We start from the raw sequence: 24,318 nt of genomic DNA, 5'->3' as shown, positions 1-24,318 counted from the left end.
GCACCCCAATCTAAACCACACATTCCCGTTTGGAAACAATTGTAAAAAAAGCAACTCTACATTGCTTAAATGTATGCATCCTTAACATAGGTAATAAAAAAGTGATCTAAAATGCTTTAACATTTGCAGAATAATGTAAAATGTAAAGGGGATGGTGCAGATGTGCTGTCACAAGTACATATTTTCCCTTATAAATCACCAAAATACCCCTATCAAAAACATCGTAGGCAACATATGGTGCCGGCTCTCAGTGACAGTGCTTTCTATTACATTCTAAGGTTAGGTAAGGCTACACACTGACGTTAGTTTTAAAAACAGCATATTGCCGAACAAGTGGCTTTCTTTGTCCCAAACTTTCCCTTAGAATACAGTGCCTTTCCACAAATAAACATTTGACAGACAATTCATCACTTTTGCATATAGTTGATGAATTGTCAAACAAACAATAAGTATCTAAATCAGCAAACTTAAGCTTAACATATTGGAGCCAAGAAATATTCACACTGTACTCTTATTGTAGATGTTCATCGATGATAGACTGATTAAAAGTAGCCCAGGCGTTATTCCATACTGAAAGTCATAACGAAAGGGGAGCAAACTTAAAGTAATCCTCGAGATATGATAAGGCAAGTTATTCATGGCAAAAGTAATGTTGAATTGGGAAGTTCCCGTAACTAACAGTTGGAACACATTCTTTATTGTATATCTCTAAAAGAGAAGGGATGGGCTTACCCACTACAGTCTGACAAATATTAAAAAGCGAGCTCACAACTTGTGAAAACTTAACAAGACAGTGCTTAATAGAGAGGGTCCATAATATGCTTAATATTTTGACCCCAGGAGCTGCTAGATTCAAACATGAGCCCTAAATATGGAAAGCTAGCCAAGTTCTAATCTGTTCCCATTAATAGAGAGGGTCCAAAACAAATCATGTTTGGGACCGCAAGCCATAGGGTGAGACTTAGAACAACATTTTGGCAGATCTAAGTGCCACTTAGGGGAACCTGGGGGTTTCTGGCAATATTTCAATGTCAACAAGAACTGGGTTGTGATTTGATATAAATATAGACCCTACTTCAGCATGTGCTAAAGTGGAGAGTAAATGTGGTGTAAGGAATATATAATCTATTCTAGATTTAGATTGATGCATGGGGGAATAAAATGTATATTCTAGCTTGTCAGAATTATAAATCCCCCAAATGTAAATTCTATCTTGTCAGGATTATAAATCCCCCAAGAGTCTATCAATCCTCAGGTATAGCATTCTTAAATACTTTTTGCATTTGATTAGGAATATAACTTGCTAGGGATTTCCTATGATTGAAGAGACTTGAATTAGGATCTAAAACGTTTTGACATATGTTGCCAAAAAGAAACATTCACACCGGTAGGGCCATATATATTAAGAAGGGAAATTGGGAAATTGGGGTGTTATTTATAATAAGATGTAGGAGGAGCCATCTACACTCATCATTCCTTCCCTGCTTCTCTACCATCAAGGATAAGGACTACCCTGATTTTTATGTTGTTATGTGGGAAAATAGAAGTTGTGACCTACCCGCTGCTTCCTTAATGAATGAATGTCCGTATCTGTAAAGTGAGTCTTTCGTAACAAAGCAACTTTGCATCATAATCTAGCTAGATGGGTAAGGGCTCTCTGCTTCTTTACGGGGTTGTGTAAACCTTCAACATTCTGAGACACAACTCAAAGATTATTTGTGATTTAAATAGGGGCAAAGAAAAGCATAGTAGATATCAATCGTCAACTTAATAAAGTAATTGAAACAGATCAGGTATGATCTCCAATAGAATGAAATTGGAGTGCAGCGTAATACCAGAAGGTAATGAGTAAGTAGAAACGAGAGGGGAAAAAGGAAAAGAAAAAAAGGGAGAAAATGGATAGAACTTGAAAAAGAAGATTAAGATGGCAAAAAGTCAAAAGGTTTCAGCCATAAAGTGAGATAGCAATATATTGGTGGGGTGGGGAAAGGTGCAGAAAAAGATCAACAATAGACACCAAGTAAAACATAAGCTGATGGTATGACCCTCGGAGACATTTAAAAATCATTATACAATGCTCTTACAATACTTAAAAAGGAGGTAAAACATAAGTTAGGACAACAAGATAACACTTACGGACAAATGGAGACAAATGTAAACATTAGGTCAGGGGAAGAATACACAAATTAATAAAACATCCGGGATGGGAATCCGGGTAGGACAAGAAACATCTGCAAAAAGAACAAGAGAAAGAAAAAATATATATGTCAAAAACAGAAGTTATTTATCACCATAACTGCATTTTAAAACAAGGACTAAATTATATGCTAGATATAACAGAAAAATAAGTGTTATGAATACAGAAAACGATTCATATTTTCCCAAATTCCATTTCCTCTTACTTGTGCTGAGAAATAAATTTGTTTAAGTCATCTTGGAGTCAAATGAGAAGGTTCTTTCTTCATATGTCAATTAGAAAAAACATGGGTGTATGAGGCCATAATGGGCATTCATAGAGTGTAGGGCAGGACAAAATGATAACAATTCCTTATGTCGCTCTGCTGTTGTGCGGGCCACTTCTTGAGAGAACAAAACTTTCTGGACTGGCCAGAGCATTTGTTTCCTTTGCTTGACTGCTGACAAAACCATAAGTAACTCAGTAGATTCCAAAAACAAAACAATAATTCCTCTTGGACATCCTAATGAAGAAGCTCTCAAATGCTTAGGACCTATCCGGTAGGATCGCTGTAAACAGGGAGTCAATCCTTCCTTGAGCTCAACTATTTTTGGAATATGTGTTTTGAGAAAGGCAAGCATCTAGAACCCTCTGTTCCTTCAGGAATCCTGTAAGGTCCTAGATTAATGCATCTATTGCAGTTTTCCAATCATCCATTTGTTGTGGTTGAAGTAATGTTACCTTGAACATGGCTTCAATTTTGGTTGCCATGTCCTGAACGTTGCTCATCTGCTGTTCCACTTCAGACACTCAGGATTCAAGATGTGACCATTTGTCTTCTATCCTTTGGAGCGTAGCGTTGGTCTCCATCACAAAAGGTTTCAAGAGTTTTATTTCTTCCATTAAATCTTCAAGTGTCAAAGGCAAAGGACAATTTGTTGACCCTGGATCCTTTTCTTGCCTTTTAGCATCAGGACCATTGTCTTTGTGTGTAGAAGACATTTTTCTGGGTGAGGTGACAACCTTTTGATTACAAGATGGAGTATGGTCCATAGTTTTGCATATAAATAAGATGCTATGGGGTTCAATAGAAAGATACATTTGTTTGGCAACAGCTTAAGAAAAACTGGAAATAAAGGCATATGTGAAATGGACCCACTTCTATATGATACAGTTCTTATTCAGGAAGAGAAAAAAAGGTTTAGGCAAAACTTTAAATAAAGTCCCATGGAGGAATGCACTTTTGTGTGCTTCAAATCATTACAGTCAATGTCAGGGTCACTCAAATGTATGACCAGACAATTGTAATGACAATTAGGAGGTGCCGTCTATTAGTAAGCAGATATGCTCTCAGTGGAATTCCTCAGCAAAGCTGAAATATTATGCAGGTAAATAAATACGAATTTCTCATTCAACTTGAAGCATTATTCATACATTTTAAGAACAGTTACGGCAGGTGAAGCATTATGCAGGCAATTAAATGTGGATTTGAAGCATTTTTGCAAATTAAGTAGTAGTGAGGTTAAGCAGCACAGGACAGAACAGCACGCTGCCAAGTCCTTCCTTCACAAAATGGTATCCGTGGCCACTGAGTGTGAGGGAAATGTTGGGGAGGAAGAAAGGTACTGAATGCGGGCTTTAATTGTTCCAAAAAGTTTAACTACCTGTTCCCCACATGCTCAAATCACCGCCGCTGCTCATGTCATGACTTACGTTTGTCCAACACAATGAGGCTCCAGAAAACTGCACCGAGGCAGCTATGAGACTCATTCGTCAGAGGACAACTAGCAGGTGGTTTGGTCACACCCCCATACAATCCTGATATAGCACATTGACCTATGAACTGTCATCAAAGAGCTGCATGCGCACTACATGGTATAGGTTAGACTGTATATTTTGTTCCCTACTCTTGCATTATCCTAATGTTGCGAAAAAGGGCCTGTTTGTATAAAAATAAATTATTGTTAGTAAAGCCAAGCCCACCATTGTGGTATGTATTAAATCCTGAGTTTGTACTAACCCAAACACTCTTAAAATATACCAGTGGCTGCTCCTCTGTTATGGTGGAGGAGTATCGCTCTATCCCCTGCTGTGAGCCAAAAGAGGGAAAAGTAAAAAATAAAATGATAATAAAACCATTTTATTTTATTTTTTATTTTTCAGAAGGTGCTGGAACTCACTGACACTAGGGCAGGGAGGGACCATAATGGCAGCAGGGGGAGGCAGAGTTGTGTGCACAGTAAATTCCCGTGTTGGTTTGGCTCACTGGCCAAGCCCAGCCAAACCAATGTGTGCATTTAGATCTCTCCATCCGGCTGTGCTGCAACAGCTGAGTGGAGAAGAGGTAGAGGCTCCCAGGCTCTGAGGGAGCGCTAAACCAGCCCGCTGAGGCCAATAACGGCACTGCTTTCATGCTGGTAAACAGTGTTGCCAGAATTAGAGCAGTGTCTTGATTGGCAGCTGGGAGCCTGTGCAGTGTGCACCAGCCCTGCGGAATCGGGACCGGAGACAGACAGCTGCCGCCAAGTAAGTAAAATTTTAACTAACACTAAAACGCTCCATCTCCCCACCCACTGTCCCCCTCACTAGTAGCCGCTGCTGAAATATAGGGCCAGATGTATCATCTAACCCTTTTGTGATTTGGTAATAGCGATTTTTAAGAAATCGCTATTTCTGAATCGCAAAATGAAATGTATCATATTTGCGATTCGGTAATAGCGATTTCTTAAAAATCGCAAATGCTATTACCGAATCGTAAATTGCGATACTGGCCCCATTCGCACATATGGGCCCCATTCGCACCTATGGGCCTGTAGGCCCATATTTGCGAATTTTTTGCATTTCCCAAATTGCGAATTCCTAACTGGAATTCGCCAATTTGGGAAATGCAAAACCCAGGGTGCTGGGGGCCTAAGGCCCCCTCTGCTATACCCCAAGAATTTTTTATAGGACATGTAAGAGGCACAAACGCCAAAGGGGCATGTGTGCGTTACATGTCAATTTTAAAAATGCATTTTTAAAATTTGCACATAGTTACCACCAAGTTCAACTTGGTGGACATAGCGATTCCTTAATGCCCAATTCGCATTAAGGAATTGCTTGTTACATGTGGTTTAGAAATCGCAAATAAGGAATCCTTATTTGAGATTTCTGATTTAGAGAATCGCAATTTGCGATTCTCTAAATGGGCTCACAATTTTAAGGAATCGCTATTTTAGCGATTCCTTAAATTTGCATTGCGAATGCCTTTCATAAATACTGAAAGGCATTTGTGCATTCGCCAACGGCCATTCGCACCGCTTGCGAATGCAAAAATGGATGGTACATCTGGCCCATAGTGCCTAGTAGTATGGATAACCTGTTACTCCTACACCTTGAACTTCAAAAAAGGTTGTTACACCATATGTCACCAGCTCTAAAGCTGGCCCTGGAAAAAGGTAATTGAATTGTATATACATTTGAAAACTGAAGAATGCCAGCCTGTTACCAGACACCTAAGAAACCTTTCACAAAATAAACCTTCTGTCTGTATTTGACTACTCTGTGTTGGAAAATGGGTTATTGGTAAGGGCAGGTAGGTACCTAGACTTAGCAATAGGCCACTAACCTCCACTAAGGTCCAGTTAGGTCTCAGTAAATTAAACCCAGCTCAACCCTTGGTAGCTTGGCAACGAGCGTCAAGGCTTAACTTAGGAGACAGAGTGTAAAGCATTCAAACATCACAAAACAGTAATTAAATAAAACACAGGAAACAGTTTAAAAATCCAAAACCAATTTATAAAAAATAGATTATATTTTTATCTTTAAAATGACACCAAAACGAATAAAATCGGATAAGGGGAACCAGAGATATGAATTTTTAAAGAATTGTTTTTTTTTTAGCGCCTAGCAACAAAAAGTGCCAATCGGGTCATCTGGTTGCACCTCGACTGGGGCAAATCAAAGTTTAAGGCCAACCGCGATGGAGCCCTGCTCGGCTACACGCCGCGGGAGGCCTCGGTTAAAAGTTTACCTTCACACTTAGGGGGTCATTCCAAAAGATCGCCCGCCGGCCCAGCGGGAAAGCCCCTGCAATGAGGAAGCCGGCTCCGAATGGAGCCGGCGGATTTGCAGGGGTGCGACGGGTGCAGTGGCACCCGTCGCGATTTTCAGTGTCTGCAAAGCAGACACTGAAAATCTTTGTGGGGCCCTGTTAGGGGGCCCCACGACACCCGTTCCCGCCATCCTGTTCCTGGCGGTAAAAACCGCCAGGAACAGGATGGCGGGAAGGGGGTCGGAATCCCCATGGCGGCGCTGCAAGCAGCGCCGCCATGGAGGATTCCTTGGGCCAGGGGTAAACCGGCGGAAAACCCCCGGTTCCCCTTTTCTGACCGCGGCTTTACCGCCGCGGTCAGAATGGCCCAGGAAGCACCGCCAGCCTGTTGGCGGTGCTTCCGTGGTCATTGGCCCTGGCGGTCGGTGACCGCCGGGGTCAGAATGACCCCCTTAGTCTCTTTTTTGAAGATTTTCTTCAGCGGGACGAACCTGCCAGTCCAATCTGACCTCCTGGAGCCCTTCTCCGGATACGCGATACGGGAATCCTCGCTGGAGATTTTTACCTTCAGACTTAGTCGTTTTTTCGAGGTGAAAGTCCTTCGACTGGGGTAAATCTGGATCTTGATCCGACGTCCCTGGAGCCCTACTCGGATACGCTGGCTGGGAGATCCCGGTCAACTTTTTACCTTCGGACTTAGTCTCTTTTTCAGAGATTTTCTTTACCGGGACGAACCAGCAAATCAGGCCGGGTCGCGGTTGAGGCAAGCCGGCTAGAGTTGCCGCGGCGGGTCAGTCCCTCTATGGAGCTTTTTTACAAAAGTTCTCCAGACTTCTCCAAACTTCTGGGGCTTCTCCCAGATGTCCTTTTAAGGTTCTTTTGAGGTCCACAGCTCACCCCAAGGGTCCAGAAGTTCTGAGATGGTCCTTGGGGGGTGCGGACTACAACTCCCAGAATGCACCTGGCGCAAACTCCTTTTTGGCCACTGGGCAGTGGCCAGCTGGCTGATTTCTTCAGGAGTTGGTGCAGGGGAATCTGGATAGCAACTTTTCACCTGTAGCAAACAGGGAGTCCCTCCTTGAACCAGTTGAAGCCAGGCAAAGTCCTTCTTGTGGTGAAGCCCAAGTGTGCAGCTGGTGCAGTCCTTCTGAGTGCAGGTTCCAGGTGCAGGCCAGGGGTCCAGCAGGGCAGTCCTTCTTCTCCTTTGGTTCTTCCTTGTTGGAATCTGATGGGGATCTGGGTGTGGGTGCAGGTCTGCCAGTTTTATCCTTGCTCCTGGGTGAAAAGCAGGGGGTTCCTGGTTCTCCAATCAGGTGCAGGGTCCTTCCCCGTGTGATGACCACGTCCTGGGAAGTGTGGCAAAAATCAATCCCAGGAGGCAACATTCTTCACAAATCCATCATGGCTGAATCTGATTTTTGGAGGTTACATCTGGCTGAGCCCACCCACTGGTGTGGCTAAAAATCATCATAAACACACCCCTCACCTGCCCTCTCCTAATCTAATCAAGGGGGCACCTAGTTGTCTGGGGTTGCAGGATGTGGGGGTGTTGCTGGTTGCTCCAAATGTCCTTCTCTGCCTTTGAAGACCAGTTTGGTAGCCCTCCCCCTTCCTGCCTCACCATCTGCTGAGGGGAGATTCCCTCCCACAGGCACATTCCTTTGTGTGAAGCCAGGCCACTTCACACCTCATCAAGGCACCCTGGCCAGACTGCTAGAGGCTGGCCAATCAGAGTACAGCAGTAAAAACAATGCAGGGCTGAAATTGGCAACTTTTCAGGTAAAGTTTAAAACTCTTTACCTGAACAAGTTCTATTAAATCCCACAACTGGAAGTTGTGGGATTTATTACAACAATTAATTTGATACCAAATTATTGGTATGCATCATTTAAGGAGACTTTAAAAATTAAAATAAAGTCTCCCCATTCTAGCCTATGAAGGCCATTTACTACAATGAGGGAAAAACGAATTTGGTTGTTTTTACCTCACCAGGTCTTACAAAACTATTTTTATAAAGTCCCTGCTTATAGTTACATGGCACCCAGCCCTAGGGGCACATAGGGCACACCTTAGTGGTGACTTATATGTAACAATAAGGTAGTTTAAGACTTTGGAACTACTTTTAATTCCAAAGTCGAATTTTCATATAACTTTAATTTAAAAGCAGCCAGCAAGGCAGGCCTGCCTTTAAAATGACACTGGGCACCTCAGCAGTGCACCTATGGGTGCACTACCTATGCTGTGGTCCCTAAACAGACATGCCCTACCATATACTAGGGACTTATAGGTAGGTTCACTTAGACAATTACTTAGCCAATTATAATTAGCCTAATTTGCATATCCATTTTACACAGAGCACAGGCCCTGGGACTGGTTAGCAGTAACCAGGGCACCATCAGAGTCAGGAAAACACCAGCAAAAAGTGGAAAATGGGGGCAAAAAGTTAGGGGGCCTCTGCAATCAGCCCTGTTTTCTCACACTCTGCCCTTGAGCAAGAAGCCCAGATAAGGACATGCTGAGTTCTCTCAACTTGTGGAAAAAGTGGGAAGCAAAACCCTATCACAAGGGAAGGAGCAGGTTTGGACTAATCAGGAAGCTGCCTGTAGTTCAGAAGACCCTCTATGGTACCAGGACCACACAGTACAGCCAGAGAAGTCCAGGAGTAGCGTGAGATCAAAGGACCAATAAGCCAGGCACTACAAGCAGCTAAGGCCCATATTTATACTTTTTTAGCGCCGCATTTGAGCCGCTTTTCGATGCAGAAGTGGCACAATCTTACAAAATACAATTGTATTTTGTAATTTTGCGGCCCTTTTGCGTAAAAAAATGACACAAATGCGGCACTAAAAAAGTATAAATATGGGCCTAACTGCCAATGAAGATAAGTCTGTGATACACTTCACAAATGGTTCACATCCCAACCACAGATATATTTGGATTCATTGGCATTGCTTAGTACTGTTTAGTAATTTGATGTCCACTATTTAAGCGTTCTGTGCCAAAAGTGATTGTTATTTTTGGAAATGGCTGTTTTGCTGTATAAAGGAGAATCAGAAGGGGCGCTCATGCACATGATAATTCAGAATCGGGATCCTCACTAGTGGTATGCCACTGATGGAGCAGACATGCTAATTCAGGAAATTTCTAATGATTAATGTGTGTTTATTAATGAGAAAAATGCGTAGAGAAATTAATATTGGGAAATAACGTGTGCAAACAAAAATGTGCCCACGGGGAGTGGTCACCATGTGTATTAACAAGATGCTAAACAATGAGAAACTTCATGTAAAATGTATTAATATATCATAACTGGACGTATAACCTATGTTTTGTGTTAAATCACATTCTTAACTTAGCCGGTTTAAAGGCCTGGTTTCACTGGGCCTTGCCTGCTTACGACGTGAAGACTCGACAAGGCTTGCGTGGACTGGAAACCGGAGTGAAGGACCTTCATCAGTGCAGAGTTCAGATGGCTCTGCTGGAACATACTGCAATGTACCAGCGGACAGGAGATGATGAAGTCAATTTGATACAATTATGTGTACTGTAGGCTAAATGTACTTTCCCAGGACTTGAACAATAGAGACACTGACTAAAGACTATGGAGGTCATTACAACCCTGGCGGACGGTGTTAAAACGGCGGTAAGACCGCCAACAGGCCGGCGGACAAAAAAAGAGAATTATGACCCTGGCGGGAGCCGCCAACAAAGACAGCCACTTTAACACACCGCCCGCCACGGCGGTACAGACAAGCAGCGCGGCGGTCACCGCCAACAGACAGGCGGAACACAATGTACCGCCCATAGTATCACAACCCGCCAATCCGCCACCTTTTCCGGGGCAGATTCACCGTGGATAAAAACACGGCAGAAACAGCTTTGGCAATGGGAAAACGCTCAACTGAACACATCCCACGAGGAACGAGGACGACCATCATCTACGTAGGCACGGAAGACAACGGTGAGTACTGCACCTACGACATGGAGGAGGGGGGAGGCAAAAGTTAGGGGGACACCCACCAAACACCCACACCCCCACCCCCAACCTCGCATTATACAACATACACACCAATGCATTCACAAAAATCACAGAAACAACCTACAATCCCCCCGGAAGAATGAAAAGACAAAGCGAAATTCGGTCAAACATTGTAATGTGGCAATATACATGTCATATAAAAATATACAGATATATATGAAAATCAGTCATACTTATATACAGTACGAGAAGTAGTGCAGATATGTACACAACAATGTCTGTGCACCAACAGTCCAAAAATACATGGGCGAGGCCCACAAAGGATACCTGACCACAATCGGAGAGAACACTGCCGGGGCATCAGATAGAAATACTACAGGCACCTCATGGGGAAGCGAAGGGGGGGCACCTCAGCAGGATGACTGCAAAGCCAGATCCACGACGGGGCTCCATGCCCATTTATGTATCCTGGGGAATGCAAAGCCATAGTCTTTCAAGTCTCTACAGTGGGTGGGGTGCCCACTGTGCCATCCTGGGGAGTGCAAAGCCACAGTCTCTCAAGTCTCTACAGTGGGTGTCTTGCCCACTGTGCCATCCTGGGGAGTGCAAAGCCACAGTCTCTCAAGTCTCTACAGTGGGTGGGGTGCCCACTCTGCCATCCTGGGGAGTGCAAAGCCACAGTCTATAAAGTCTCTACAGTGGGTGGGGTGCCCACTGTGCCATCCTGGGGAGTGCAAAGCCACAGTCTCTCAAGTCTCTACAGTGGGTGGGATGCCCACTGTGCCATCCTGGGGAGTGCAAAGCCACAGTCTCTCAAGTCTCTACAGTGGGTGGCTTGCCCACTGTGCCATCCTGGGGAGTGCAAAGCCACAGTCTCTCAAGTCTCTACAGTGGGTGGGGTGCCCACTGTGCCATCCTGGGGAGTGCAAAGCCACAGTCTCTCAAGTCTCTACAGTGGGTGGGGTGCCCACTGTGCCATCCTGGGGAGTGCAAAGCCACAGTCTCTCAAGTCTCTACAGTGGGTGGGGTGCCCACTGTGCCATCCTGGGGAGTGCAAAGCCACAGTCTCTCAAGTAGATGCAGGTCTCCACTGGTACTGGGGGGGACTGGTGCCCAGAGTGCTTCATCCTGTGCAGGACAGACAGAGTGGATGCAGGTCTCCACTGGTCCTGGAGGGGGACTAGTGCCCAGACTGGATGAGTCTCCCCGTGAAAGTTCCTGTCCTGTCACTGTCCCAGCTGCACATGGGAAAAGGATGCCTGATGTGGTGGTCTATTCATTCCTACCCGGTGCTTGCCCTGTTCAGTGGTGCTTCGACATGGCGGTTCAGGACTGTTCAGTGGTGCTTTGCCATGGCGGTCTTTGCCCTGTTCAGCAGTGCTTTGCCATGGCGCTCTTTGCCTTGTTCAGCGGTGCTTTGCCATGGCGCTCTTTGCCCTGTTCAGCGGTGCTTCGACATGGCGGTTCAGGACTGTTCAGCGGTGCTTTGCCATGGCGGTCTTTTCCCTGTTCAGCGGTGCTTTGCCATGGCGGTCTTTGCCCTGTTCAGCGGTGCTTCGACATGGCGGTTCAGGACTGTTCAGCGGTGCTTTGCTATGGCAGTCTTTGCCCTGTTCAGCGGTGCTTTGCCATGGCGGTCTTTGCCCTGTTCAGCGGTGCTTCGACATGGCGGTTCAGGACTGTTCAGCGTGCTTTGCCATGGCGGTTCTGGTATGGACATTGGTGTGTGGCATGACGTTCCCTACACTGGGCATTTGTGTGTGGCATGACGTTCCATCATAGCCCACCTGGGCTGTGGCAGCCGGGGCCCTCCTGGGATGTGACTCTGGCGGTGGCGGTGGTCTCCTGACCAGTGACGATACTTGTGCCCTCCTGGGCTGTGACTCCGGCGGTGGTCTCCTGACCAGTGACGATACTTGTGCCCTCCTGGGCTGTGACTCCAGCGGTGGTCTCCTGACCAGTGACGATACTTGTGCCCTCCTGGACCGTGACTCCGGCGGTGGTCTCTGGACCAGTGACGATACTTGTGCCCTCCTGGGCAATGACTCTGGCGGTGGTCTCCTGACCAGTGACGATACTTGTGCCCTCCTGGGCTGTGACTCCGGCGGTGGTCTCCTGACCACTGACGATACTTGTGCCCTCCTGGGCTGTGAATCCGGCGGTGGTCTCTGGACCAGTGATGATACTTGTGCCCTCCTAGGCTGTGACTCCGGCGGTGGTCTCCTGACCACTGACGATACTTGTGCCCTCCTGGGCAATGACTCTGGCGGTGGTCTCTGGACCAGTGACAATACTTGTGCCCTCCTGGGCTGTGACTCTGGCGGTGGTCTCCTGACCACTGACGATACTTTGGCCCTCCTGGGCAATGACTCTGGCGGTGGTCTCTGGACCAGTGACGACGGTGCTGGCGGTTGTGTCTCGACTGCCGGAAATGATGGCGCACTTCTCCGCCGTGACACTCACAACAGGCTGGGCAGACTTCCTCTGGCCCTTCCCCACCTTTGGTGGAGTCACAGCTGACTCTCCAATCCCCTTGGAACCCATGTGAGTTGTTTTCCCACCAGGAGTCTTCACACGGTCCCGTTGTCAACTCTCCAATTTTAGAGCCTTTACAGGGGGTGGGCTGCCAGTGCCTTGGCTCCGGGTCATACTGCCTGCCCTGGTGGCCGGTGCACTCCACAAACCTTGAACAGGCACCACTGGTATTGGAGGCTTTTTGGCTGAGGCGCTATGACGGGACTGATGAATTGGAGGGGGGGGTGGGGGCAAAAAGGTCAACTTTACAGAGGGACAGTTTCTGACGATCACTGGGATGGGTAGTTGGAGGGGGCCTGGGAGTGGAGGAAGAGGAGGTGGTTGTCGGAGGTGTCACTTTAGGTGTTTTGGGTGCAGGTGCAGGTACTGGAGGCTGTTGTGAGGTGGATGGATGTTGGGTGAGTGATTGCCGGCGTTTGTGTACTTTGGGAGGGGGCGTCACAGACACACTGGGAGAGGACACAGGGGACGTGTAAATGGGAGTGGAGGTGGTGAGTGCAGGTGAGCGGCTTGTGGTGCTGGGTCTCCTTGTGCGATTCATGGTGCCTGTAGATGTGGTGCAGGTGTGTGTGTAGACAAGATTGGGAGGGAGGAGGGAGAAAAGGAGGAGGGGGACACAGTGGAGGCAGTGGATGTTGCTGTGTCTGTATGTGGGTGAGGCTTGCGTGAGTGCCTCTGGGTTGTGTGGTGCCCATGTTTGCTTGAGCTACCCGTGTGTGCTGACTTGTGTGCATGCTGGTCTGTAGGTGTGCTTGGGATGGGCTGGGGTACAGGAGATTGGGTCTGGGTGGAGCAGGTTGGAGGGGGGAGGCTAGACACAGGGACAATGGCTGCCATCAGTGCTGAGGCCAGAGATTGCAGGGTTCGCTGAAGGACAGCCTGACCAGAATGAATGCCCTCCAGGAATGCATTACCGTGTTGCAACTCTCGTTCTACACCCTGGATGGCATTCACAATGGTAGACTGTCCAACAGTGAGTGACCTGAGGAGGTCAATGGCCTCCTCACTGAGGGCAGCAGTGGTGACTGGGGCAGGGCCTGAGGTGCCTGGGGCGAAGGTGATGCCCACCCGCCTGGGTGAGCGGGCACGGGGCGAACGCTGAGGGGCTGCTGGGAGGGCGGTGCTGGTAGGGGAGGTGGCGGCTGTACCTGTAGAAGTGGGGCGCACAGATGGTGCCGCCACCACAAGGGAGCCCCCATCGGCGGACGAGTCCGTGTCGCTGCTTGGTGATCCGGTGGCCGACGTGAAGCTCCCCTCGCCCTCCGTCCCACTGGTGCATTCAGAGTCCGTGGTGTGGCCCTCCATGGCCATGTGGGATGCAGCTCCCTCATGCTCTGGTGCCACTGTACCTCCGCCTGATGATGCTGATGTACAAAAGGACAGGGAGAGCAGAAGAAGGGGGGGAGACAGAAGAAAGAGAGTTTTAGTGCATGGCATACTGCTACCGTTGGCGGACAAGACAGACACAGCAGCCCCCTGCATTACGCCGTGCTCCTGCCCTCTGCACATGCAATTCCTGGGATATGGCCTACATGGCAATGGTGGACATCTGCGCACATGGATGCCACAGGGGCAACTATACCTCGACTTGGCACTCTGCGGAGGTGGGGTAGAGTGCCACATGGCCTACATTACGGAGGGGCCTTGCCTACCGAACTCGCCCTGGCCTAGAGACACCCACAGCCCACCGCCCCCACCCAGACACCTCCACTGTGCGCAAAGTTCACAGAATGAGAGTGTACTCACCCCCTTGTGTCTGCTGTGATGCCCTCAAGCGCCCATCCAACTCCAGGTAGGCCACTGCCAGGATCCGGAACATCAGGGGGGTCATGGTGCGACGGGCACCCCTCCCACGTTGGGAGGCCATCCCCAGCTGAGCCTCCGCCGTCTTCTTGCTGCAGCGGCGAATGTCCTCCCATCTCTTACGGCAGTGGGTGCCCCGTCTCTGGTGGGCCCCCAGGGTCCGGACCTCCTTGGTGATGGCACGCCAAATGTCCCTCTTCTGGTGGGTGCTGACCTACATGACATGAACAAGGAAAGAGGAACAGTCATTAACAACTGCACCTTCGTTGTGAGTGGCCCCCTCCCTACTCTGGCCATGTGACCTATTCATTCCCATGCATTAATGTACTATGAACTCTGCCCCCTTCCCTCTTCCAACCAGCCCTCTCCACCCAGGCCTAGCCCCTACCACGTGCTCCCTGTGTACTAACCTGTTGGTCTGGAGGACCGTAGAGTAGCGTGTACTGGGGGAGGACCCCGTCTACCAGTTTCTCCAACTCCTGTGCACTGAAGGCAAGGGCCCTTTCCCCAGACGCAGCAGCCATCGTCGCTTTCAGACCGAGGTCACAGCAGCACTTGCAGTGTAGGTCCTCTCCTGTCGAAGGTCAGGTATCTAGTGATTGAACAGATAGAAAATGGCGGTGACGTCCGCGGCTGTGACGTCCGCGGCGGTGATGTCCGCAGCGGTGCGCATCATCACCGCCGGCACACCTGTTCATTGGCTCCTGGGACCCATAGGGTCCAAAGTTAACCAATGCAGCATTGCGCCGCGGTCTACGACCGCCTACCGCGACGGTGTGCAACTCCAGCGCAGTTACCCCACAATCCCATTGTCCCAGTTTAGAGGTCAGGCAGCCGCCATTTCAGGGGCCCACATGGCTTAATTTACCTCTGCGTCACACATAGCTAGGCCTACACTCAACACACATGCAGGAAGGGTTCTGTGAGTGGTGTAGTCTTTTGTGTAACTGTGGGTACATACCTGGAGGAATAATGACTGATTCTTCGCTGTTGTCCTTCGTAGGCAACGTCAGCTGGGACAGTTGAGAAGATGGCAGAATCCTCCGGTGTACCGACCACTGGTGGACCTGTTGACAATGGAAGAGCGACATGTCATCGTCACCTACCGGTTTGACTGTGACACAATCCAGGAACTATGTACCCAGTTGGAGCCAGACCTGATGTCACCAATCCGCCATCCGACTGGAATCCCCCCTGACGTGCAGGTGCTGTCAGTGCTCCATTTCCTTGCAAGTGGGTCTTTTCAGACAACAGTGGCCATGGCATCAGGGATGTCCCAGCCTATGTTTTCCAACGTGTTGTCCAGAGTGCTGTCTGCCCTGCTGAAACACGTACGGAGATACATCATTTTCCCTCAGGTGGCAGATTTGCCTACAGTGAAAGGTGACTTCTATGCCCTTGGACATTTCCCCAATGTCATAGGTGCCATTGATGGCACCCATGTAGCTCTGGTCCCCCCCCCACAGGAGTGAACAGGTGTATAGGAACAGGAAGAGTTATCATTCAATGAATGTCCAGATGGTATGTTTGGCAGACCAGTACATCTCGCAGGTAAATGCTATGTTCCCTGGCTCAGTGCATGATGCCTACATCCTGCGAAATAGCAGCATCCCTGATATGATGGGTCAACTCCAGAGACACCGTGTATGGCTATTGGGGGACTCTGGTAACCCCAACCTTTCCTGGCTATTGACCCCAGTGAGGAATCCCAGGACCAGGGCAGAGGAACGCTACAATGAGGCCCTTGGGCGGACTAGGAGGGTGATCGAACGCACTTTCGGCCTCCTGAAGGCCAGGTTCAGGTGCCTCCATATGACAGGTGGATCCCTATTCTACTCACCGAAGAAGGTGTGCGAGATCATCATCGCCTGCTCCATGCTCCATAATTTGGCTTTGCGACGCCAGGTGCCTTTTCTGCAGGAGGATGATCCAGATGACGGTGTTGTTGCAGCTGTGGAGCCTGTGGAGCCTGTTGATAGTGATGAGGAGGAAGCTGAGGAAGAAGACAACGACAACAGGGAGTCAGTCATACAGCAATATTTCCAGTGACACACAGGTGAGAACATTTTCATATTTAACATTACATTAACTTTCACACGTCTACCTCTATCCGGTTTGTCGATTTCAAACACTATTTGGTAACTGAGTTGTACCTTTCCATTACGGTTTCACAGGTGTGGTTACCAACGTGTATTCTGCTTGCATCCTTCAAGGACTTGTGATGTGTGACATAGGTATGTTAGCCTTACAATGGGAAACGCATTATGACACTGTCATTGATAATACATAATTAGTAAATCACAGACTGACTCAAGATTGTTTTGTGTTTCAAGGGTGTTTATTGAAGTGCTCAGAAATGTGAGGGTGTTGTAAAAAGAGGATGGGTGATGGCGTAGGAATGTCCATGGCAGAGTCCAGTCTATTAGTCTCACAGATGCACTGCCCATCTGGGCATAGGAAGTGGAGCTGGGGCAGTTTAAGTATGGACAGGGTAACAAGGTGGTACAATGGGAGGACAAACAGGGTGATCTCATTTCCTGGCGGGGTCTTGCCATCTTGCTCTGTCCTGTTCCTGGATCTCAGGGACCGCTTGAGTGGTGGTTGTCCATCTGCAGGGGGTGGGGTGCTGGTGTGTTGGTCCTGTGGCGGGGCGTCCTGTCCACTAGTGCCGGCGGAGGTGGTGGGCAGTTCATCGTCCTGGCTAGTGTCAGGGGCCCCTTTGAGTGCCACGGTGTCCCTCATGGTGTTCTGTATGTCCTTCAGCACCCCTACGATGGTGCCCAAGGCAGAGCTGATGGTCCTGAGATCCTCCCTGAACCCCAAATACTGTTCCTCCTGCAGGCGCAGGGTCTTCTGAAACTTGGCCAGGACCGTCGCCATCGTCTCCTGGGAGTGGTGGTAGGCTCCCATGATGGAGGAGAGGGCCTCGTGGAGAGTGGGTTCCCTTGGCGTGTCCGCCCCCTGTTGCACAGCAGCCCTCCCAGTTCCCCTGTGTTCCTGTGCCTCCGTCCCCTGGACTGTGTGTCCAATACCACTGCCCCCAGGTCCCTGTTGTTGTTGGGGTGGTGGGTTATCCTGGGTTCCCTGTAGTGGTGGACACACAGCTGATTGACCTGTCCTGGGTACGGAGGTTTGGGCCCGCTGGGTGGGTGCTGTGCTGGTGTTACCAGAGGGTGGAAGGTCAGTATGAGCTGTGCCTGTGCAAGGGGAACCGACTGTCCCGAGGCCCACGATGGTCCGGGCTGGTCATCAGGATCCAGTAGGGCAGAGCTGCTGTCGTCACTGTGGGCCTCTTCTGTGGGTGGGGGGGAGATGTCTGGACCATCCTGTCTGGTGACGTTACGTAGTGGTCCTGCAGGGGTATAAGAGCATGATTATTGCATGTGTGTGTGTCATGGTGTGCAATGGGTGGGTGTGCGTGTACCCCAGTGCAAGCATTCCTGTGTGGGGGCTTGTGTGATGATGCTTGGAGGGGTGTTATGGATATGTGCAGTGGGCATGCTTTAGTGATGGGTGTCCATGCTTAGTTGTGTCATGCAGGGCTGGGTGTTGGGATGTGTGGTTTGTGTTATTAGCACATTAGTGAGGAGTTGGAGTGATAGGGGAGGGGGTGAGGGTGGGGGTGTGTGAGAGCATGCAGGTAGGGTGGGGGATATGATAGTTAAGATTTGACTTACCAGTGTCCCATCCTCCACCGACTCCTCCGAGGCCCTCTGGATGCATGATGGTCAAGACTTGCTCCTCCCATGTTGTTAGTTGTGGGGGAGGAGGTGGGGGTCCGCCGCCAGTCCGCTGCACCGCGATGTTGTGCCTGGAGACCGTTGAACGCACCTTTCCCCGTAGGTCGTTCCACCTCTTCCTGATGTCCTCCCTATTTCTTGGGTGCTGTCTCACGGCGTTGACCCTGTTCACTATTCTGCGCCATAGCTCCATCTTCCTGGCTATTGATATGTGCTGTACCTGTGAGCCAAATAGCTGTGGCTCTACCCGGATGATTTCCTCCACCATGACCCTGAGCTCCTCCTTGGAGAAGCGGGGGTGTCTTTGGCGTGACATGGGATGGTGTGTGTGATGTGTGGGGTGGTGTATGTGGTGATGAGTGTGGTGATGTGTAGTGGTGTGTGGTGTTTGGTGCGTGGATGTTGTGTGGGTGATGGTGTTGTGTGCCTCTGTGTGATGGGGTTGTCTATTCTGTGCTCTCTCTCTGGCCTTCGTTCGTGATTTTTCGGTCGTAGGGGTTTGCGGGTGATGTGGGTGTGTGTTTTATATAGTATTGGGTGTGTGGGAGTGGTGTGTGTATGTGTATCAGGTGTGTGTATTTTGAATTGTCCAATGTGGCGGTGTTTTGGAGATGTGTGTGTATTTTGAGCGCGGCGGTGTGTACCGCCAATGGAATACCGCGGTTGAAAGACCACCGCGTGGATTCGTGGGTCGTAATAGCATGGGCGTGTTTCTGTTGGCGTTGAGGTGAAGGTTTTGTTTTCGCCAGTTTATCACTGACCTTTGTTGTGGCGGATTTGTGTGGGTGTCTGAATTTCAGCAGATTCCGAGCTGTGTGTCATATTAGCTGTGGCGGAATTCCGTGGCCGCGGCGGGGTATTGGCGGTCTTCTGCACGGCGGTAAGAGCTTTTACCGCCAATGTTATATTGACCCCCTATGTATGCAACAATTTTGTTACCTGAAGAGCTGGATGGTGTTCTCATCACTAGAAGGACCAATCAAATTTATGGAACCTGAAGCCTAAGCAGAAATTTAGATTCGGTAAATAAAAACTATAGGTTAGATCATAACTTCCGACGAGTTTGACCAATTATCAATTAGTGGAATGGACTGGGAGACCCTAATAAAAAGTCATGACAAGGGGAGCAAAATCAGAACTGCAAGAAGAAAGTTGATGACGCCAGGAGACGCTGTCCAAGGTGCTGAGATTGGGCTCATACTCTGTGAGCCTGATCTGTAGCTGACTATTGATGACCTGAAGACAAAGACTGACTTGTTGCTGATCCATCCTGGACAGGTAGCTATGAAATATAACTGACGATTTTGTGCCTTTCCTTTTAGGTACCAACTGCGCTGTTTTACAGAGATCACTCTTAGGCAGATTTTTCCAAATGAATATTTTTTCCTAAATTGTTTTTGCATGAAGACTCCCATGCTAAGGCTAATCTTGGTTGGGTAGGCTATGAGGGGTGACGTAGAGAGTAACAAATGACTGACAAACTTTATTGCTGAATTGCATTGTTAATGCTGATATCCATAGCTTATGGTGTTGCTTTGTCGCATATGTTTTCTTCAAGAGATAATGGTGGTTATTACAACCCTGGCGGATGGTGTTAAAGCGGTGGTAAGACCGCCAACAGGCTGGCGGTAAAAAAATAGCAATTTCGACCGTGGCGGAAACTGCCAACAAAGAAAGCCACTTTAACACTCTGACCGCCACGGCGGTACAAACAACAGAGCGGCGGTCACGCCAACAGACAGGCGGGAGACAATGTACCGCCCACACTATTATGACAGGCCAATCCACCACCTTTCCGGTGCGGATTCACCGCGGATAAAAACACGGCAGAAACAGGAATTTCGAAGGGAAAACGCTCACCTCTACACACTCCACGAGGAACAAGGACACCATGGAACCGGAACTCCAAATCCTACCTGAGATAGTCTTCCTGCTCCTCTACCAGGAGCACGAACGCCGGCGGCGAAGACCACGGTGAGTACTGCACCTACGACACAGGGGAGGGGGGAGGCAAAAAACAGGGACACACACACGCAACACCCCCACCCTCACCCACTACAACACACACACTAATGCATATCAATACATCACAGTTACACCCCCCAAGCCTCCCCGGAAGAATGCAAAGACCAAAGAAAATGAGTGTAACCATCAGAATATATTACAAACAAGTAGGCAGAAATATATATATATATACACCATGTACAAAATATATACCAGGCATAGTAGTCCAGGTACTGCACAAAGAAAGTCCGTGGAACACTGTGACCACACGGTATGCGCAAGGCCCACACAAGATCCCCGACCATGATGGAGAGAACACTGCAGGGGCATCAGACAGCAAGAAAACAGGCACCTCAGGGGGAGGGAAAGGGGGGGCACCTCAGCCGATTGATTGCACAACACCAAATCCACGAGGGGGCCACATGCCCACTGTTCAATTCTGGGGAGTGCAAAGCCACAGTCTCTCAAGTCTCTACAGCGGGTGGTTTGCCCACTGTTCAATCCTGGGGAGTGCAAAGCCACAGTCTCTCAAGTCTCTACAGTGGGTGGGTTGCCCACTGTTCAATCCTGGGAGTGCAAAGCCACAGTCTCTCAAGTCTCTACAGTGGGTGGGTTGCCCACTGTTCAATCCTGGGGAGTGCAAAGCCACAGTCTCTCAAGTGGATAACAGTCTCCACTGGTTCTGGAGGGGGCATGGTGCCCAGAGTGCTTCATTCTGTTTAGGACAGAGGTAGTGGATGACAGTCTCCACCGGTTCTGGAGGGGGACTGGTGCCCAGAGTGCTTCATCCTGTTTAGGACAGAGGTAGTGGATGGATCTCTCCACTGGTTCTGGAGGGGGACTGGTGCCCAGAGTGCATCTCTCACCCCGTGACGGACCCAGTTGCATCAGTGCCCCTGCCGCTCATGGGCTAGCGGTGCTTGAGTTGGCAGTGCCCTGTTCAGCGGTGCTTGAGTTGGCGGTGCCCTGTTCAGCGGTGCTTGAGTTGGCGGTGCCCTGTTCAGCGGTGCTTGAGTTGGCGGTGTCCTGTTCAGCGGTGCTTGAGTTGGCGGTGTCCTGTTCAGCAGTGCTTGAGATGGCGGTGCCCTGTTCAGCGGTGCTTGAGACGGCGGTGTCCATTGCAGGGACTCAGCTGCTGGCGGTCCTTCATGGCCCAGCAGGGCTTGTGCTGGCGGTCCTTCATGGCCCAGCTGGGCTTGTGCTGGCGGTCCTTCATGGCCCAGCGGGGCTTGTGCTGCCGGTCCTTCATGGCCCAGCGGGGCTTTTGCTGGCGGTCCTTCATGGCCCAGCAGTGCTTGTGCTGCCGGTCCTTCATGGCCCAGCGGGGCTTGTGCTGCCGGTCCTTCATGGCCCAGCGGGGCTTTTGCTGGCGGTCCTTCATGGCCCAGCGGGGCTGGTGCTGGTGGTGGCCTCCTGGGCAGCTGTGCTGGGGCTGGCGGTGGCCTCCTGGGCAGCTGTGCTGGGGCTGGCGGTGGCCTCCTGGGCAGCTGTGCTGGGGCTGGCGGTGGCCTCCTGGGCAGCTGGGCTGGGGCTGGCGGTGGCCTCCTGGGCGGCTGGGCTGGGGCTGGCCTCCTGGGCAGCGGGGATGATGGCGGTCTTCTCCGCCGTGCAGCTCTTCCCAGACTTGCCGGGTTTCTTGTGACCCATCCCCACCTTGGAAGGTGTCACAGCTGACTCCCAACAGGACCCCTGGGAGCGGCTTTGGCGGCTGGAGTCGTGCCCCTCTCCCGCCAGGCACTGGCCAACTTCTGATGCTTCACAGGTGGGGGACTGTCTGTGCTGTAGCTCCGTGCCACACTGGCTGTCCTGGTGGCCGGTGCACTCCACATACCGGTGACTACAGGCACCACTGGTCCCGGAGATGTTGTGGCTGAGATGCAACTTCGGGACCTATGAGATGGACGGGGTGGGGGAGGTGTGGGAAAAAGGTCAAGGTTGGACAGGAAACGTTTTTTGGACATACTGGTACGGGTAGCTGGAGGGGGTTTGGGAGTGGAGGAAGAGGTGGTGGTAGTAGGAGGTGTACGTTTATTGACTTTGGGTGAAGGTGCATGCGCTGGAGGCTGTCGTGAGGTGGATGGCTGTTGGGTGGGTGTGTGCCTGCGTTTGTGTATCTTGGGAGGGGGCGTCACAGACACACTGGGAGAGGACACAGGGGACGTGTGAATGGTAGTGGGGGTGGTGACTAAACGTGAGCGGGTGTGCTGGTGGGTGTGCTGGTGAGGGATGTAGTGGCTGTAGAGGTAGTGCATGCAGGTGTGAGTGTAGACGAGACTGGGAAGGAGGAGGGAGACGACGACGAGGGGGACACAGTGGAGGCAGTGGATGTTGGTGTGTCTGCATGTGTGTGTTGCTTGCGTAAGTGCCTGTGGGATGTGTGGTGCTTATGTTTGCCTGAGCTTCCCTTGTGTGTTGAGGTGTGTGCAGGCTGGTCTGATGGTGTGCTTGGGATAGGCAGAGGTACAGGGGATTGGGTCTGGGTGGAGGAAGTTGGAGGGGGGAGGCTAGAGACGGGGACAATGGCTGCCATCAGTGCTGAGGCCAGAGTTTGAAAAGCTCGGTGAAGGGCCGCCAGACCAGAATGAATGCCCTCCAGGCATGGATTTGTTTGTTGCAACTGCCTTTCTACACCCTGGATGGCATTCAAAAATGGTAGACTGCCCAACAGTGAGGGACCGTAGGAGGTCAATGGCCTCCTCACTGAGGGCAGCAGGGGTGACTGGGGCAGGGCCTGAGGTGCCTGGGGCGAAGGTGATGCCCAACCTCCTGGGTGAGCGGGCACGGAGCGAAGGCTGAGGGGCTGCTGGGAGGGCGGTGCTGGTAGGGGGGGTGGCGGCTGTACCTGTAGAAGTGGGGGGCACAGATGGTGCCGCCACCACAAGGGAGCTCCCATCGGGGGACGAGTCCGTGTCGCTGGTTGCTGATCCGGTGACCAACGTGAAGCTCCCCTCGCCCTCCGTCCCACTGGTGTATTCGGAGTCCGTGGTTTGGCCCTCCATGGCCATGTGGGATGCAGCTCCCTCGTGCTCCGGTGCCACTGTACCTCCGCCTGATGATGCTGATGAACAGAAGAACAGGGAGAGCACAAAAAGGGGTGGGGAAACAGAAGAAAGACAGGTTGAGTGCATGGTTTACCGCTACCGTTGGCGGACAATACAGACACAGCAGCCCCCTGCACTACGCTGTGCTCTTGGCCTCTACAGATGCAATTTCTGGGATATGGCCTACATGGCTATAAGTGTCATCTGTCCACATAGATGGCACAGGGGCATGTATACCTGTATTGGCACTCTACAGAGGTGGGGTGGGGGGCCACAGGGCCATACCTTATGAAGGGGCCTACCCTACGGAACTCGCCCTGGCCTAGGGAAACCCACAGCCCTCCTCCCCCACCCAGACCCCTCCACTGCGCGCTAAGTCCGCAGAATGAGAGTGTACTCACCCTCTTGTGTCTGCTGTGATGCCCTCAAGCGCCCATCCAACTCAGGATTGGGCACCGCCAGGATCCGGAACATCAGGGGGGTCATGGTGCGACGGGCACCCCTCCCACATTGGGAGGCCATCCCCAGCTGAGCCTCCGCCATCTTCTTGCTCCAGCGGCGAATGTCCTCCCATCTTTTACGGCAGTGGGTGCCCCATCTCTGGTGGACCCCCAGGGTCCAGACGTCCTTGGCGATGGTACGTTAAATGTCCTTCTTCTGGTGGGCGCTGACCTATATCACATGTACAGGGGAAGAAGAGAAGAGAAGTCATTACCAACTGCACCGTCAAAGTGACTGGCCCCCATCCCTACCCTTGCCATGTGGCACATGCATTCACAGTCCTTCATGGTCTCAGAACTCTGCCCCCTTCCTACTGACATCCAGCCCTCTCCACCCAGCATGGCCTATACAACGTGCTCCCTGTGTACTTACCTGTTGGTCTGGAGGACCGTAGAGTAGCGTGTACTCGGGGAGGACCCCGTCCACGAGCTTCTCCAACTCCTGAGCAGTGAAGGCAGGGGCCCTTTCCCCAGATGCAGCAGCCATTGTCTCTTCCAGACCATGGT

This window comes from Pleurodeles waltl, chromosome 5 (genome assembly GCF_031143425.1).
Source record: "Pleurodeles waltl isolate 20211129_DDA chromosome 5, aPleWal1.hap1.20221129, whole genome shotgun sequence".
Classification (NCBI taxonomy): domain Eukaryota; kingdom Metazoa; phylum Chordata; class Amphibia; order Caudata; family Salamandridae; genus Pleurodeles; species Pleurodeles waltl.
The sequence above is the reverse complement of the archived record's forward strand: the minus strand, read 5'-3'. Positions refer to the sequence as shown.